The sequence below is a fragment of the Pinus tabuliformis genome, chromosome Q, assembly GCF_031772625.1.
Source record: "Pinus tabuliformis cultivar Carrire ecotype Pingquan chromosome Q, CPIR1, whole genome shotgun sequence".
Taxonomy (NCBI): domain Eukaryota; kingdom Viridiplantae; phylum Streptophyta; class Pinopsida; order Pinales; family Pinaceae; genus Pinus; species Pinus tabuliformis.
This window is the reverse complement of record NC_142296.1, coordinates 866899086-866917245: the sequence shown is the minus strand read 5'-3', so window position 1 is coordinate 866917245 and position 18160 is coordinate 866899086.

Genomic DNA, 18160 nt, shown 5'->3' with positions numbered 1-18160 from the left:
AACACCACAAGAAGGATCAAATATACCTTTTTCATAGTAAAAATGAACCATATCTAGGTAAAAATACTAAAAATGAATAAAATAATGAGAAAATGACCATAAATATTCAAAATGACTTCTCATTTTTACCATTTCATATTTTACCTTCCATAGTGAGTATTTGGATCCCTTTTTCCCTCGATTTTCTTCAGTGGATTGTGGCCAATCTAGGGAACCATTTCAAGTGTCATCTCTTCCCAGTAGGAGCTAAAAACTTTCTCTATCATTCTACGGTCCATTTTTGTGTTTTCATGCAAATATTTTAAGGTTTTGAGGCCCATGGTTTTCATAAAAAAACACCCTGGGACCAACTCACCCCCTGTGTCAAAAATTGCATTGCACCAAGGTAGAGAAATGTTGCAGGCAGAGGTGCAACGCTATGGTAGACACTGTTGGGGTGCATTAGGTGCATTTTTTAAAGTTGGCTTTTAGTTTTTCCCCAAATTCTATCAGGTTTCTTTCATGGGAAAGAGCCTAATGAATTTCTTGTTGATGTTTCAGGTACCCATTAGCACAAAAAATGAAATTCATCTGGAGAGAAACAGAACACGAGGAACAAGATTTAAATGCGACAAATGACCCTGCTACCCTCCAAACACTAAAAAATTGTGGGTTATTGAAATTATTCTAGCTTCCTATTATGAGGCAACAAATGGAGTTGTTGAAGTACCTTGTCTGTTCATGGGATATTCAGGCATAAGCATTCAGGTTTTGGGAGAAGCTACTTGAGATACCAGTAGAGGATATTTACTTTTCGACAAGATTTTCAAAGCAAGTTGTCATTGTCTCTCTTCTAGTTGGAAGAAGTGGCGGCAAGACCATGAAAGACTATATTTCTACCTATTGCATACCTCAAGCCATTCCTATTAGGGATGAAAATATCAACATAAAGGATGTAACCCAATTACCCGTGAGAACAATCTTGTTCGTTATTGCAATATTGGCAAGCATCTCAACACTACATGTAGCAAGAAAATCATACATGGAGTATGGGATAGAATGTCTAGAGCCTACAATATTCAACTGGAGTGAGGGTATCGTAGTCAATTTGAACGAACAACTTACCAAAGAAAAGGAGTGGAAGTTGAAGAATTTCAACTACAGCACGATCTTAGTCTCTTTTTCTCTAGAGCAAGTGCCATTACTATGCCCTCAGTAGATTTTACTTGAGCCCATCAATATGAGGACCCCACTGATGAGGAGGTGGATAGACCATATGAGCCAACATGTAGGCCCATCAGCGATCAATTTTTCACCAGCCTTCTTTGGATCACTACGCAAGCAGTTCATCATTATTGATGATTTTCCTTACTCAGGGATGGATTTCTGTGTTGATCCTAAGCTTGAGTTGCCTGAGGGTGATCAATGGGATGCTTCAAGTAAGATACTTTGACCATTAAGTTTTTTAAAGTTTTATGATTTTTTGTGTGTTTTTGATGTTCCTAAGACTAAAATATTTCATGCTTTCAGGAAGACATGGGACTTGTCCAACCAATAGGTGTTACATATCTTCGTCACCCAGAGAGACAGCCACAGGAGGAGGCACTGGGACTAGTACAAGTCATTGTAGAATGATGGGATGTGCTACGAGATCCAGACATAGTAGAGATCCTATCAAAGGTGGAGTGCCACATGAAAGGGCTGACACACAGGATTGATGAGATTGTGCTCAATCAGGTTCCATTACAACTTAAGAGACACATAATCGGAGTGCCTAGTCATATCGGTCGATTACTACACAAGATAGCTCATGCAGTGTCATTTTATCATGAACACCACTGATTTTTCTACTTAGATGTTCTACGTGTAGCTTTTATATGGACGATGTAGCCATATGTGTCTTGAGGCACACATTTTGTAAAACCAAACTTTATAAATATATATATATATATATATACACATATATACATATATTTTCAGTGTCTCCTAGTTTTTATTTTTCTTTGAATATGATGTGATGTGAATTGAAAGTTATTTACATTCTTTGCAAATGTCGATCTAGAAGAAAATTAGCTAGGACATCTACTAATGTGTTCAAATTTATATAAATATGTTCATATCGTATGAAATCAAAATGCCTTTTCAAAAGACACACTCTCAAAACCATGCAAATGATGGCAGGATTTCTCACTGAAAAAATATTCACGATTTGCAGTGCTACGAACTGTGAGTCAAGCCTGATGACTATACGATGGATATAATGTGAAATAACATCAGAAAGTAGCTTAACCACTGCATTATACTCATCGATGTTGTTATTCGAGTGACCAATGTAAATCCATTGCATACTCACTAGCTCTCCATTCGGAGAAAATGTAGCCCATGCTGCAGAGGATATGTTCTGAGTATTATGGCTAGCACAATCTGCATAACCGATATACGGCTCGAGAGAGATTGACATCTGCAATACAAAAGCAAACAAAGTCAATAGAAACCACGAGAAACTCTAGAAAACACCCTGCAAATAGACTCAACACAACTATAAACAATATGTACACAATGTACCATGCATGGGATCAAGCATAGTATTTTTTGAGGTACAACCCATTTTTAGGCTGAGCTAGTGGAACTTCATCGATATCTACTAGTTCATAAGCCTCTTTTGTAAGGACTCACTTGACAATATATGGGTCCAGCCACATAGGCTGGAACTTTCCTCGACCTAACTTGTCGACCTCCTGTTCATATAAGAGAACAAGATCTCCTTCCGAGAAGATTCTAGGCTTGAAACTTTTGTCATATTGCATTGATGCTTATTTTATGGGATCGATTGGCTAACATGACTTTGTGCGAGGTTTCATCCAAACGAGTTAGACGTAAAAGATGCTCCTCCTCTGCGGAAGTAGTAGGAAGAAGTTCGATACCTAGTTTCAGTGATGAAATTTTTCATTCAATAGGGAGCATCACTTCCATACCATACACCAACTAGAAGGATGTGAATCTAGTAGTAGTCCTAACTGAGATTCAATGTGCCCATAAGGAAACAAAGAGAAGCAAGTGCCAGTATGATTTATGGACCCCTATCATACATTGAAGTATAGTCTTATGAACTTTTTTAATAGCCTCAACTTGTCTATTAGCTTGAGGATAATACGGAGTGGAATTTACATATGAAACTCCCAATCTGGAAAATAATTTGGTCACCATATGATTTTGAAAGTGCTTCCCGTGATCTATTACTATTTCTTGCGGAACATGAAACCTAAAAATCACATGGTTGAATAAAAATTATGTAGTCTTTTCATCGATATTATTGAATGCAGGCATCGCTTTGGCCCACTTAGTAAATTAGTGAACACCGACAATTATGTAGCCATGCCCCCCAGTCGAGTGACGGTTACATGTGATAAAATCAATGCCCCATTTCGTAAAGGGATGAATTACAACAACGAGATGCAATAGAGTAGACAGAGCACAAAATTTTCGATCATATATTTGTCACGTGTGACATTTCTAGACTGCAAGGATACAATCATGGAAAATGGTGGGCTAAAAGTAACCAGCGCATAAGATTTTTTGTGCGGTAGAATAGCCAGAAAAATGGACACCGCATGCCCTCGAGTGGTATTCATTCAAGACTTTCTTGGCCTCCTCAAGAGTGAGGCACCTCCATAAAATCATATTGATACCATGAGGGTAAGGGGTGTTATTGATAATGACATAGTTTCAGGATTGGTACTGAATATGTCATTGCTCTAACTGAGAGGTATGAGGATGGGAATTCTAGGTCTAGAGATAGATGAGAAAATATCCATAACATGGGTCAGATGATGAGATCAAGAACAATTACTTGTCTGGGATGGAAGCTTTAGATGTAGATTCAACATCAAGGGGAGGGAGATCACACATTAGCTCGGCAAAAACTAAGGATTTGTTCGACATGGATTTGATGAATTCCAGGTTGAACTCATGGAGAATAATGATCCACTTAGAGTATTTTACCCCCAAAAATTGACATGACAATATGTATGTCATAGGGGTTACAATCTAAAATGACCATATTTTTGCAAACCAAAATGTAATGGCGAAATCTCTAGACTACTTGAACAATCACCAAAGCTAACTTTTCCACATGAGTATACTAGATCTCAGTATCGTTGGGGTTCCAAATTAGATAATAAATGGGATGTTCAGTCCCCATATCATCTTCTTGTACCAACACCATAGTTATTGTGGAGATGGTGGTAGCAAGGTACAGGAAATAATCACGCTGATAGTCGGTAGGATATAAAAGAGATGTTTGAACTAGTACATATTTCAAGGCATCAAACACTTTATGTGCAGCATCATCCCAATGGAAGGGAATCCCATTTTTAAGTAAGCATGTAAATCCTTTGGTCAGTTCAACATATTTAGGGATGAACCTCCTTAGGAAGTTAGCTTTCCCTTGGATTCTTTGTAGATAAACAAGAGTGGAAGGCATAGGCAATTCAATGATTTCTTGAACTTTTAAAGGATCAATATGAATTCCTTGTTTTGAAATGATGAAACCAAGGAATTGAATAGAAACAAAATAGAGCACACATTTGTGTGGGTTAAGCCAAATGTTATAATGTCTACCACAGGGAAAAATGGCTCGTAAATGCATGGGGTGATCACCCTGATACTTGGAGTGAGCAAGGAGATCATCTAGATAGGGTTGCATAATATGATTGATGTCACGTAAAGCATAGTCCATCACCCATTGAAACGTGGCCCCTGCATTATTTAAACTAAAGGGGATATTTCTATAAGTAAAAGTATCCCATGGAAAAATAAATGTGATTTTAGGCTGGTCCGTCATGAAAACTTTGATTTGATTATAGCTCGAGAATCCATCCATAAATGAATAAATCCTACATCTAGCGCAATCATTAACAATCTGGTCGATAAACAGGGTCAGGTAGTTGTGCTTTGGATAAGCTCAATTTATATCTCGATAATCAACACATACTCAAATCAAGCCATGTTTCTTCATGGCAGGTTCAGTGTTCAATACGCAATTAGTTAAAGGAATGGGGTATATGAAACCAGCCTAAAGAAGCTTTTTGATTTCATCTTTTATTCCAGCAGCCTTCTTGGGATGGACCACACGAAGGCACTACCAGATGGATTTGGCATCAATATACGTCTTGATTTCATGCACTACGATGTTTGGGTCGATACCTAGAATTTCCTTGTATGTCCAAGAAAATATATCTCTGAACTCACAAAAAAGGGCTCGATAAATATTGATTTCAAATGAAGTACAAGATGCTCTAATGTATACATTTTCGACTATTCCTGGTTTAATTGAAATATCAGGAGGAATGGTTCCTTCGATATTCAAAAGTTTATTTTGAGAGTCAATCTCATGAATGGAAATTGAATTCGTAAAGGGTTCTATCATCACTCCAAGAAACTCTCCTAGGTTGCAGCTCAGAGATGCCTGGTAACATATAATCTTCAATATTGTTCTCTGAACTATTGGAATGAATGAAGGTTTGGATCAAGCCAGATAATCGTTTCAACTATGTTTTTACTCAAGACATGCATGAACACCCTCAGCTTTACAAGGCTTTAGACCACTAATGCTCAATAGTTTGTAGATTCAATGGATAGAAGGAGAATACCCACTGTACCATTGGATGCATATATTAACACATATGAATGGCCAGCTACAGGAAGTAAAAGAAGCTTGAAAATCTAATTTATCAATGTAGAGATAAGATGATAGTTATCTGGCATTAGACATAGAAGAAACATGAACAACCTATTCAAGTGCAAGCTTAGAACAGAAGAGAAAATGGACATTGAACATATAACAGCAAAAGAAGCTTCTATTTGCTAGAATGAAGATGAGAAGCTTGAAGGAATAGAGTATCAACAATCTCCAAAAGTTGAACCCTTCATGCTCTGATCTTACAAATATTTATAGTCCTGTTTACAATTTTCTTGAGCCTTCCGAGGCTCGAGCGGTCTTAAACTATCCCTCTATCTTGTTAACTGTTTGATCCCCTCACTAGGCAAGCATGGGCTCGGAGGTTTCTTCTTTTGACAGAAGAGTAACCACATTCGAGTAGTTTGTTGCTGGTAGGGAGCTCTCTCGTGCCAGATATGCCCCGTGATCATTTGTCGGTTTTGGATGAGCTGTGTTTTCACCTTTATGATCACTTTGGGTTGATTCGGCTGTGTTGAGCTGTGTTTCTCCATGACCACTTCTGTTTTAGGCTGCATCATGTTGTGGCCCTTGTTTTTCCCTTTTCGGTCTCTGTTTCCCGACAATCTATCCCCAAACTCTACTATGTGGTGGAATGGGTCTTTGGGCCTTTTTAATCCCTTTAAAATGCGAATAATGATTGTTTTTTCTGTTAAACACAGAAAAATGTTGCAACTGTGCAAATCCCACCCATCTCTATTCTTCTAGACTTCAAAAGTCCTTAGATATTGCCTATTCATCTATCGGGTCTTCCCTTAGTGTTGCTATCACATATCGCAGATGGCATGTCCCTGTCTTCCCTTTATATTCGGAAAATACATAAAAAATGGCTTTAGCGGACCTGGAATATTATATATTTCATTTCCGAACCCCTTCAGCTCTGGGTTTTATCACATCGTCGCTACCCCTTTGTATTTCATTATATAATGAAAATACAGAAAGTACATTAAAAATTTCCTTTCCAGCGGGCTTGAAATCTTATGAAAGATCATGTATAATACCATCAGGTCTAGTTCATTGGGTCGCACACATGCCTGTATAATGTCCCTGTCCCATGGTGTTGCTGATGCGATATAGCGATGTGATCAATCGCGGTTGCATGTCACTCATGCCCAGGGTCCATGTGCTAGCACTCTTTGTAATCCCTGATAGCGATCATGTGACGCGATGTGGGTCGCCAATCTGCGCGCTTGATCGACGGTCCACACTTAATCGCCAATCTCCATTGCCATTTCCATATAGTCTACACCGATTGCCACTGTCTTCCTGTGCTGATTGCAACTGTCGATTACAACTGCCTATTGTGACCCACCGATCAGATCTGAACCGTTGATCGACCAGATCGGACGGTTGTTGTTCATTTCTCAGTTTAAGCCTCCGATATGTAGTTTTTCATTGTTTTCTCTGGTTTTTTACCTCTTGATAGTGCTTTTCCACGCTTCCAAGGGCCCTTGGCATGCGATGGTTTTGATCTTTGAATGATCCTTAAGAAGATCTTGAAGACTTCAAGAGCATATTTGGATCCATTGGCATGATTTTGCTGGCTTATGGAGACTTTAAAGAGCATATTTGGATCCATTTTTGGGACATTTGCCAACAAGGCTAACACTAGCTCCTTCTGGGGATGAAAGCCTCCCTATGAGGTTTCAAGAACTACAAAACAATACCTTTCCTGTAAAACCAAATCAAATCTTCCTTCTAGTGTTCCATTGGGCATGGAGTCTATTTTGCAACAAAATAAAAATTGAAAAAACATATTTACAATACCAAGGCTTTAAAGCCTTAAATGAAAGAAAGTTTGAAGAACCGCCCATTTACTAGGCTACCAAAAACACCTTCCCATTTGAGAACCGAGTCACCAAACTGAAAATTGTCCCATTCAAAGGTTTCTTTGATCTTCTTCTGATGAATTTCAGCAAATTCATCAAAGACTTGTAAAAGCCTATTAATTTCATCATCCTCTTCAAAAAAATTCCAGCATTTGACATTGTCAGTCAAAGATGGTTTATATTTCACCTCATCTCTGTATTATTTCAGCCTTGGATGTTTTGCTTGGAAGGTTTTGTTCACCTAGTGAATGATAAGGTCTGCTTCGTACTCTGTTGTGTTATTTGTGACCTGAAAAGTTAATATGAATGGTAAATGAATGCATTCCTGTGTGGGGGACACAAGGACTACACCTGCCCCTACAGCTTCTTTAGAGAAAGCTCCATCAAAGAACATGTTCCAAATTTGTGGGCTCGCTTCTTCTGTGATCTGGAAAATTGGTTTTTTAAGTTGCGTGGAGGCCAACTGAGATTCTTCAATCTAAAGAAAACAAGCTCCAAAATCAGTGTCGATAGCATATATGGGATGATTAGTGGGATTCCTTTCATCACTGATAATATAAGCCAACTGAGCTTCTCTATATAATCTCCTGCATTCACCTCCAAAACTGGGACAGTAGCATATGACAGATCATTTTGAAATGTTCCACCTAATCTCTTAATCCAGCCTTGGAAAGCAACATTCCAAACTTGGGGGGTACATCTGCTACCACAATATCCATCATCATGCTCTTCATGGGTAGCTGAGGCAAAGTGATGGCTAGGTCCTTGATTAATCCCAGACATTTCACGTTTCTAGAGTCAAAAGAAAACAGGTCATGATAGGGCTTGCTAATGTCAAGACCCAACTTATCCATGATAGCCTTGGGCATTAGATTATGGCTGGCCCCAATGTCTAGAAGGTAGTTGTGAAGGGTTTTATCATGAATAGTCAGAGAGACATAGAATGATGGGGAGTTGTCTTCAAAATTTTCAATCATTGGGCTGAGAGTAACATCTAGTTGGTCATCTTGAAGATTTACATAGTCAGTGGAGGCTTGGATGGCTTTAGGCTCGAGGGCCTCGAGGATGGATCTTTTGAAGGACTCATTCTTCACTAGTTCAATCAGAGGCATAGTTATTCTTAGCTTATGAATTTTTGATTGAAAACTGAAGGGAGAAGGAGACTTGTCAAGGCCTCTTACCTCGTGAGCTGGAGATTTGAGGATGATAGGATCAACTACTGGTAACTTTTCCTTATTAGCTTGTTGTACTGGAGGGACAACAGCTCTTTGAATAGGGGTTTCCTTGGCATTATTCATCTTCGACCTCAGATTATATCTTTGTTGATCTTCAGTTTGTAGAACAGCTTCATCGTCCCACTCTTGGCTGATCTGGTCATTGAATAATGACTTTTCATAGGCAACTAAGGTCAAAAAAGGGGCATTGCCTATGTCTTCAAACTAATGGATCCCATCATCTTCTTCAAACTACTCTTTCTCCATGACTATATTCTAAAAAGGGGGCTTTAGCCTTTGGTCTTCATGGGCATCTTTGCTTCTTTGCAGAATCTGCAACTGCTCATCGATTCTTCTATATGGATTTGGATTTGGAGGAGAAAAGGTGTTAGGAACTCTTCCTTTCCCATGGTCCTGCTCAACTTTTAATTCGGAGATTTCAGAGGCTAGTGACTCTATCATCTTAGTCATTTTATCTATCTTAGGATCTGAAGATGATGAAGACTCACCCCTCTGTCTCCTTCTATCAACATTTCCCTTGAGCTTCTCTGCAGCCATGATGTTTGATTCTACTTCCAAGGTTGCATCCTGCATATTGGCCAAAGTAGCACATCACCTCTCCCTTAACAGTAGACAAAAGTCATAATCGAAAGCACTAGCATAGGTGAGTTTAGCAGAGGTAGTGGTGGGTTTTACTTCACCCGGTACCTTGTTGTACATATGGTTAAACCTCTTATTAAATCAGATAGCAACTCACCATTTTCCCTCTTTAAGTTCCCAAACTCAATGTGGTAGTAGAGGAGATCCTTCTTATCCCCCCAATGCTTTAGGAATGCATCATCTAAAGCCTCAATATCTGCTATAGATCTTGGGGTCAATTCTCTGAACCATTTTCTAGCCTCTCCATCTAGGCTTTGGACAAAGACTCTCACCCACACATCATCTTCACTAATGTCCAGGTTATCAGCATAGCTATAGAATGACTCAAAATGTTCTTTAGCTATAACACCTTCAGTCCCAGTGAACTTTGGCTTATATTTGTGATATTCTCTAGTAGGCATGGCATTCAAAGGAGTGGGTAGTACTTGGGGTCCATACCTAGCAGCTATGATTCTTTCCATTTTGAAAGGTGCTTATGGACCTGCCATAGCTGTGGTGGCTATAAGGGTACTGGCAGTCTAAATGGTAGAGGGCTGAAGAGTGACTGATAAGACTAAAGGAGTATGATGGATAGGAGGTGAGGTTTCCTTTGGTCTTAAAACAAAAGGAGGACCTAAAGGATAAGGAGCTTTATGAATCTCTGAGAGTTTTTCTTCACTGCTAGTATTAGATGCTATACTTTCAACATGTATTTGTGCTATTGCAGGCTTTTCTTGAAGAGATATAGAAGATTGTTTAGATTTACTTGAACTTGATGCTCCTTTCTGCAATACCTTTCTTTCTTTGATGACTTTTTCAGGGTCAGGTACTGGGTTAGCTTGTGGCTTCTGAGGATTCTCCTAGTATGCCTCACAAACTGAACCAGAACTATAAAGTGGAGCTGCCAAGAGGTTCAGCCTCCAGTAGAGTCGCCAGATAGATGATTACAACCAAAAATGTGCCCAGACTTTGTCTGTCATCAAAGTTGGATCTGTTTCATCTCCCAAGGAAGCTGAGCTTCAGTTTCCTCTCCCCGGAAACGGTGCCAATTATGTTATCACTCCAGGAAACTCTCCTACATTGCAGCTCAGAGATGCCTAGTAACATATAATCTTCAATATTGTTCTCTGAACTATTGGAATGAATGAAGGTTTGGATCAAGCCAAATAACTGTGTCAACTTTGTTTTTACTCAAGACATGCATGAACACCCCCATCTTTACAAGGCTTTAGACCACTAATGCTCAATAGTTTTTAGATTCAATGGATAGATGGAGAAGACCAACTGTACTAACAGATGCATATATAAACACATATGAATGGCCAGCTACAGGAATTAAAAGAAGCTTGCAAATCTAATTTATCAATGTAGAGATAAGATGACAGTTATCTGGCATTAGACATAGAAGAAACATGAACAACCTATTCAAGTGCAAGCTTAGAACAGAAGAGAAAATGGACATTGAACATATCACAGTAAAAGAAGCTTGTATTTGCTAGAAGTTTAACCCTTCATACTCTGATCTTACAAATATTTTTATGCCTGTTTACAATTCTCTCGAGCCTTTTGAGGCTCGAGAGGTCTTAATCTATCCCTCTGTCTTGTTAACTATTTGATTCCCTAACTAGGAAAGCATGGGCTCGGAGGTTTCTTTTTCTAATATAAGAGTAACCAAATTCAGGTAGTTTGTTGCACTAGTAGGGAGCTCTCTCATGCCAGAGATGCCCCATGATCATTTGTCAGTTTTGGATGAGCTGCGTTGTCACCTTTATGATCGCTTCGAGTTGATTCAGTTGTGTTACGATGTGTTGCTCCATGACCACTTTCATTTCAGGCTGCATCATACTGTGGCCCTTGTTTTTCCCTTTCCAGTCTCTATTTCCTGGTGATTTGTCTCCCAGACTCTGCTATGTGGTGGAGTGGGTCTTCGGGCCTTTGTAATCCCTTTAAAATGTGAACAATGACTCTTTTTTTGTTAAACACAGAAAAACGTTGCAACTGTGCAAATCCCACCAATCTCTATTCTTTCGAACTTCAAAAGTCCTTAGATATTGGCTATTCATCTATCGATTCCACCCTTAGGGTCGCTATCGCATATCGCAGACGACCTGTCCCTATGTTTCCTTTGTATTCTGAAAATAAGTAAAAAAAAAACATTAAAAATTAGCTTTGGCGGACCTAAAATATTATATATTTCATTTCCGAACCCCTTTGGGTCCAGGTTTTATCGCATCGTTGCTGCCCCTTTGTATTTCATTATATAATGAAAATATACAAAATACATTAAAATTTGCCTTTCCTACAGACCTGAAATCTTATGAAATATCATGTATAATACCATCGGGTCTGATTCATCAGGTTGCACACATTCCCATATAACGGTCCCGCCCCATGGTGTGGCCAATGTGATATAGCGATGTGATCAATCACAATTTCATGTCGCTCATGCCCAGGGCCCATGTGCTAGCGCTCTTTGTAATCCCCGATAGCGATCCTGCGACGCGATGTGGGCCATCGATCTGTGCGCTTGATGATGGTCCATGTTGAATCGTCTATCACCGTCGCCATTTCCATATAGTCTGCGTCGATTTCCACTGTCTTCCTATGTCAATTGCGATCTTCCGATCAGATCTGGACCATTGATCAGCCAAATCGGATGGTTGTTGTGCATTTCTCAATTTAAGCCTAAGATGTGTGGTTTTTCATTGTTTTCTCTAGTTTTTTGCTTCCCGATAGTGCTTTTCCACCCTTCCAAGGGCTCTTGGCATGTGATGGTTTTGATATTTGAATGATCCTTAAGAAGATTTTGAAGACTTCAAGAGCATATTTGGATCCATTGGCATGATTTTTCTGGCTTATGGAGACTTTAAAGAGCATATTTGGATCCATTTTTAGGCCATTTGTCAACAAGGCTAACAGGTTCAATAAAATTAGGTAGGTATACACCACTCAAGTTATCTTCAATGGTATATGGGAAGGAGGTGATGATGTTCATCCCATTGCACAGCATCTAACATCATGATCTCCATTATTCTTTCGTGAGTAGAGAATGTATGTTAGAAAGGATTAGAGGGCATGCCATAATCCATTGATTGATCTACCCAATTGATCGAATAAAACTTATGGGATGCACAAGTCGAGAAGATGGCTTTGTAATATTTCTCAACAGGGATAAGCAACAATTGGTCGCCAAAACGTTTGATCCCAGTTTCATCAGGGACAATCCATGGATCAGAGAGGATCATAGATGATGATATCATGTTGATATAATAAATCAAAGTGGAGGAGCTAGGAAGGGGAGGGGGAGAGAGAGAAAAATTCCCATAAGTGATAAATCCTTCAATAAACCAACTCCAACATGATGATAGGAATATATGGCTTCCTCTATTAGAGGGATACTTCCAATAACATTGGAATCATAGGCGACAAAGGTGAGTTGATCTATGGCCATGATCTTGCCTTTATGAGGAAAGGAAATCATTCGGAAGTAAGTCGAAACGATGGTAGCCATAGCATAAACCCATGTAAGTCCTAGTAGAATATTATAATCTAAAGGTCCGTCAATAACTTCTACTTCAACAGAGACGACTTTTCCCCCATATTCCACTTGGAGGGAATTCAAAATCCCACAAGGTTTGTATGTGCTTCCATCAAAGGCTTTTAATGTGGTGGTTTATTGAATTAGTTGGGGTGAAATAATTGCCTTCTAGTAAGATAAATACATGATTTAGGTCAATGCTCCCTTGTCCATAATAGAATGATGAATGTTCGTACGATGAACAATGACCTAGATCATAAAAGCTAACTGAGATGAAAGTTGAGGGGTATATTTTTCATGAGAGAAAAACACTAGGTTGTAATCTGATGGATCCACACATCCGATACCTGAAAATAAGGTCTTCTTATGGGTGGGTTAGTTTTGCAACACCTCAAGAGTTGACATTTCCAAAGGAGACTGAACCAAGTCTTCAACTACGTTGTATTTTTCAGCTTCTCTCGAATGATGGTTGAAAGCAGACTTATGGATAACACCCTTCGAAGGCTTGATATCCAATTTCATAGGAACCAAAGGTGGAACAGGATCATATGAAGGTGGTGTCAAACTAGCAGGTTAATCAGTAGCCTCACCATTAAGTGGATTTTCATTACCATAGTCCTTATTCTGAGTGGCCACCATGACATCAGATTTCAGCTTTGAGGAGGAAAGCATAAAAACCGTGTTAGAGGAAGAAGCATCCCGTGCAACCATATGAGTCTCCTAAGTGGGAAATGAGTCGGGTAGCACATCTGGAGAAGTCGATGATTCAAGGAACCAATTCACTTCAGTATGGTGCGAACAATCACATGTATATTGATCCTCATTGCAAATCAAACATGGGTATCGAGGCTTTTGTTTCTCATCAAAAGAAAAATTTGTTTATTTATCTTGTGGTGAGTAATCCTTCTTTTTCTAACCTTTACATTTATTCTTGCTTCCAAGTTACTGTTGAGACTTTCCTTTATCATATGAGACAACATTTATCTCGGAAGAAGAAGCCGCGGGAAGATGAGATGGAAGGTTTTTTGCATGAGCAGTAAGAGAAATACCATATGGTTTACTATTTGACTACGAACTGGAAGAACCTATAATTCCATCAATAGCATAATATTCATCACTAGGTGGAGAAGGAACGATATTCGAAGGCCTCAGAGCATTTCGTATCTTATCATAGAGTGTTCCCGATTGGGTATAAGCCAAATATAAATACTGAGCAAGAGAAATAACCTTCTCTTCGATCACGACTCCACCTTTGGCCACATCTTCTTTTATCGGAGCTAACAGAGACTTGAAAAACCATTTCTCTAACAACTGATCGGGCGCATAAGTCTTCACAAACCAGAGACAGTGCCTCCACTCATGAATGTGATAAAAAATGTGAGTAAAGTATGATTGTTTGAAGTTAGTCAATAGTTATATTCCAATTTCATATCTGATGGCCAATTGGAAATGTGTGAGGAAGGTAGTGGCTAAAGTGTTGAAGTCATGAAACAACACTCTAGGTAATTCAATATAACATTTAGTTGGAAAAGACAGTGTCAAATGGAATCATCATTAAGTGAATTGGATGAACACCACATATGATACGTCATAACATGCATCAACGGGTTTTCTCCAGGATTCCTATTGAACTTTGGTATATCAGAACAAAACTTAGTGGGAATAATAGGCCACCATGGAAAATGAGAAATGGGGTCATTAGTAAGCTGAGTTAAATCTAGTAATTCGATAGTAGCCACAAAAGGAAATTGTCATTAAAGTTCGGAGGCGGATGACCTAGATATGAAGGGATGGTCTGGGAAATAGGCACTTGCATTCCTGGATAAAGAGGGTTTTTTAATAAGGAACATGGTTATCAGGATATGGAGGGCTTTGATAACCATCATACAAGTGGGTTTGTTTCGCAGCCCCAAGATGCTGATAAAGTTATTGGAATGGTTGGTTTTGGATTTACTGGCCTTGGAAAGTCACTTGATGTGATCCATATTGTTGCTTAATATGGGTTTTCAATACCCCCTAGTACGGGTTCGATTGAGACTGTGTCAAATTTTTTTGAATAATTTGACCTACTAAAACTTGAGGAGTACCTTGCACAAGTGATTGAGAAGGTGAGGGACATTGTACAAGTTGATGAATCAAGATCTCAGTGGAACCAAATACCATTGGGTTGGGTTATAAAGGTTAGCTCACATTTATTTGAGCTTGTTGTGGTGTTGATGGATAGGTAGGAATTTGCAATGAAGATAGTGCAATTTGAGGATTCAATAATCTATCCCAATATGAACTAGATTGCATGGGTAAATTAGGTTTCCAAACATTGGAATCCATTCCAGGATAAGGAGAACTATAACTCAGTGGATTACCATATTAATGTATACCAACAATAGGTTTCCCCACTACCATGAGAGGAGGGGATGATGGAGGCAACTGCGATCCAGATTGAGGGTACCCAACATAAGGAGGGTTAGGTTGTTGAGGGTAGCTTTGCCCACTGATATAAAGGCTAGTCTTCTTCTCTATTGTAGGTATAGATGGAGGAAGAGGAGCAGATTGTGTGGCATTCATAAGAGAAGTACAGGGAATTATTCATGGATTGGATGACATTGGAGAGGTCCAAGGATTGCAAGCCACACCAGAAAAAGTACTAGATAATGACTGGTAGTCAGGCGGGATAGACGGGCCACCATATAAATGAGCTTCTAGTGATGTTACAAACATAGATGAGGATGCAACTCTTGATTTAACAACCATAGTGGTGGACAGAGGCTAGGAGTTTCAATAAGTTCTAGTCATGTTTAACAATCTCAATGAATGTTTCCATGAAAAATGTGTGGGTAAGCCCAAATAATCAGGTAAAGGAGATTGTGTCAGTGGTTCAAGAGACGAAAGCGGACTTGTTTGATATAAATAAAGTCCCTCCAACTGAATAGGAGTAGAAGGATGAGGCTCTTCTTGTGGGATCTATTCAATACCTATAAGTTTGTATGAGAGGATCATATTGATTTTGTCTGAGACAAAAGAAGAGAGGAGGAAGGTCCCAAAGACTCAGGTAAATATGGATGAGGATCCTTAGGCTCAATAACCTCAGGAAACAAAGTTTCTAACTCATGGATTTAAATTCTATGACCTTAGGTAACAAAGTTTCCAGGACTTATATTTTGATTGTGTCAGTTTCACCAACAGGAATAGATGTAATCTCGAGTTCGGAACTGAAAGGGACAAATGATTTTGGCTTATCAATATCAGGTGGAGGGCCAAAAGTAGTTCCCAATGTTCTTGATTTGGTAGTTTGTATTTTCCTATGTCTTGGACGATAGTTAGGAGTAGCTTCTGGAGGAAGAGGAATCTTATTTTTCATTCTATGCGAACGACACAGAGGGGGATTTTGTTCTTGCACGTTGGAAAATAAATTTCATTAACACAAAAAGAAATAAATCAAAAAGAGGGTAATCTAGGCATAAAGGATTACCAAGCAACCGTGAACTGCAATATACACCTTGGCAAACCAAGGACTTAACATATGGCATCCAATCTCCTTGAATGTTGTGTTCAGTGTATCAAAATATACAAGGCAACAGACTCGGTTACCTATGGATGGATAGAAACCTATTGGGGATTCCCAAAATATATGCAATGGTACGTGTGAGTGCAGTTCGTAGTAGTGTTGTCTAATGCATAACCATTTAATGAGAGCATTCCCATATACTTTACATGCGTGGAGTGCCACCAATATACCCGTAGGTATATGGAGTACGGTCCTATACACTCACATATGTGGAACATGATTTCACCCCTAGGATGCAACACTGGAAAACAAAAATAGCTTCTACATTTAACGATGTTGGGACACGTCTCTAGCTTAGACCTATAAATGTTTTTGTTAATGTTATAAATGCTCCTTAGGTTGATTCAATAAATTTAACTCTTTATCTTTGATTATGTTTCAGTTTTAGTGCTCACCACGAATGTCACTTGAATATCCTAAAATGAAAATCTACCATGAGAAAATAGAAATCCTTTCTCTTTCAATGAAAATATAGCTAAGGAAGGGAAGAACTAATCAAGATGTGGCACACAATATGAAGCAAACAATATGAAAGATGCATTTTCCTTTCCAATGCAACTATTCCTATCCTAATGCACATGCAAAACCCTAAATGTCAATGCAAAACTTTTCTTTTCACCACACTTAATTTTCAAGATGAAGAAAACTGAGATGTAAACGTTCAATTGCTAATTCAATTGCACTTTTTCAAAATGAGGACTAGAACAAAAATTCATCCAAGATACCAGCAACTAAACGAAAATATTTTGCAAGCGACCAAGTGATAAGAACAAATAAAAATAGAAACCAATTCTTACTAAAGGAAAACAACACAAAATCAAACCAAATGGATGATTTAGAGAGACCACAAGACACTAAAGACTCACGTAAGTTTACTTGGAAGTAGGCTAACCAAACATAGGCTTAAGAACCAAGGCAAAATTCATGCAAAAATAGGGGCAAACGCTAGTGTAGAAGAGGCATCAGTGCATTACAACGTTGTTGCAGAGTGAACTAGGGTGAGGTGCAATGCTCTGTCAAGGACATAGGGGCTACATTGGGCTTGGGAAAGAGAATTCTGGCACAAAATTTGCAAAAACATCTCAATGAAATCAATTCCTTGGTCTGTTCTTGGTTGGATGATACAACAAAGGTTTGTCAAGGAGGTAATAAAACACAATGGACAAGGATATCACCAAGGGAATGCACAGTTCCCCAGTGGAGTCGCCAATTTGTTATACGGGATTTACGACTACGGATAAAAGTATCTCCCCTAGGTCAGTGGCTAACCTAGAACAACAGAGAGACAAGGAAAACAATTCTTTTCCTTAATGTAAATATATGACGGAGTAAGGCCTACTTGGAATCCTTCGCACACTTCACTCCTTCTTTAGCTTAGAATGTTAGGTCCAAATAATACTAGTGATTCCCCCATTACTATTTTCATTGTATCCCTTATTTTTATTATTGTGCCCCTATTGTCCCCGTATAGTTATTAGTGTGCCCCATAGAAGCCCACTATTGTTATTGTTGTGCTCTTATATTATTATTGTTATGTCATCTTTGATTATATTGTGACCCCTTAGACTCCTATATATAGAAAGGAGTTTTAGTCATTTGTATCATCCAAGAATTGTTCATTTGTGTAATGTAAAGGAGGTTTCCACCTCAAAGAGGATG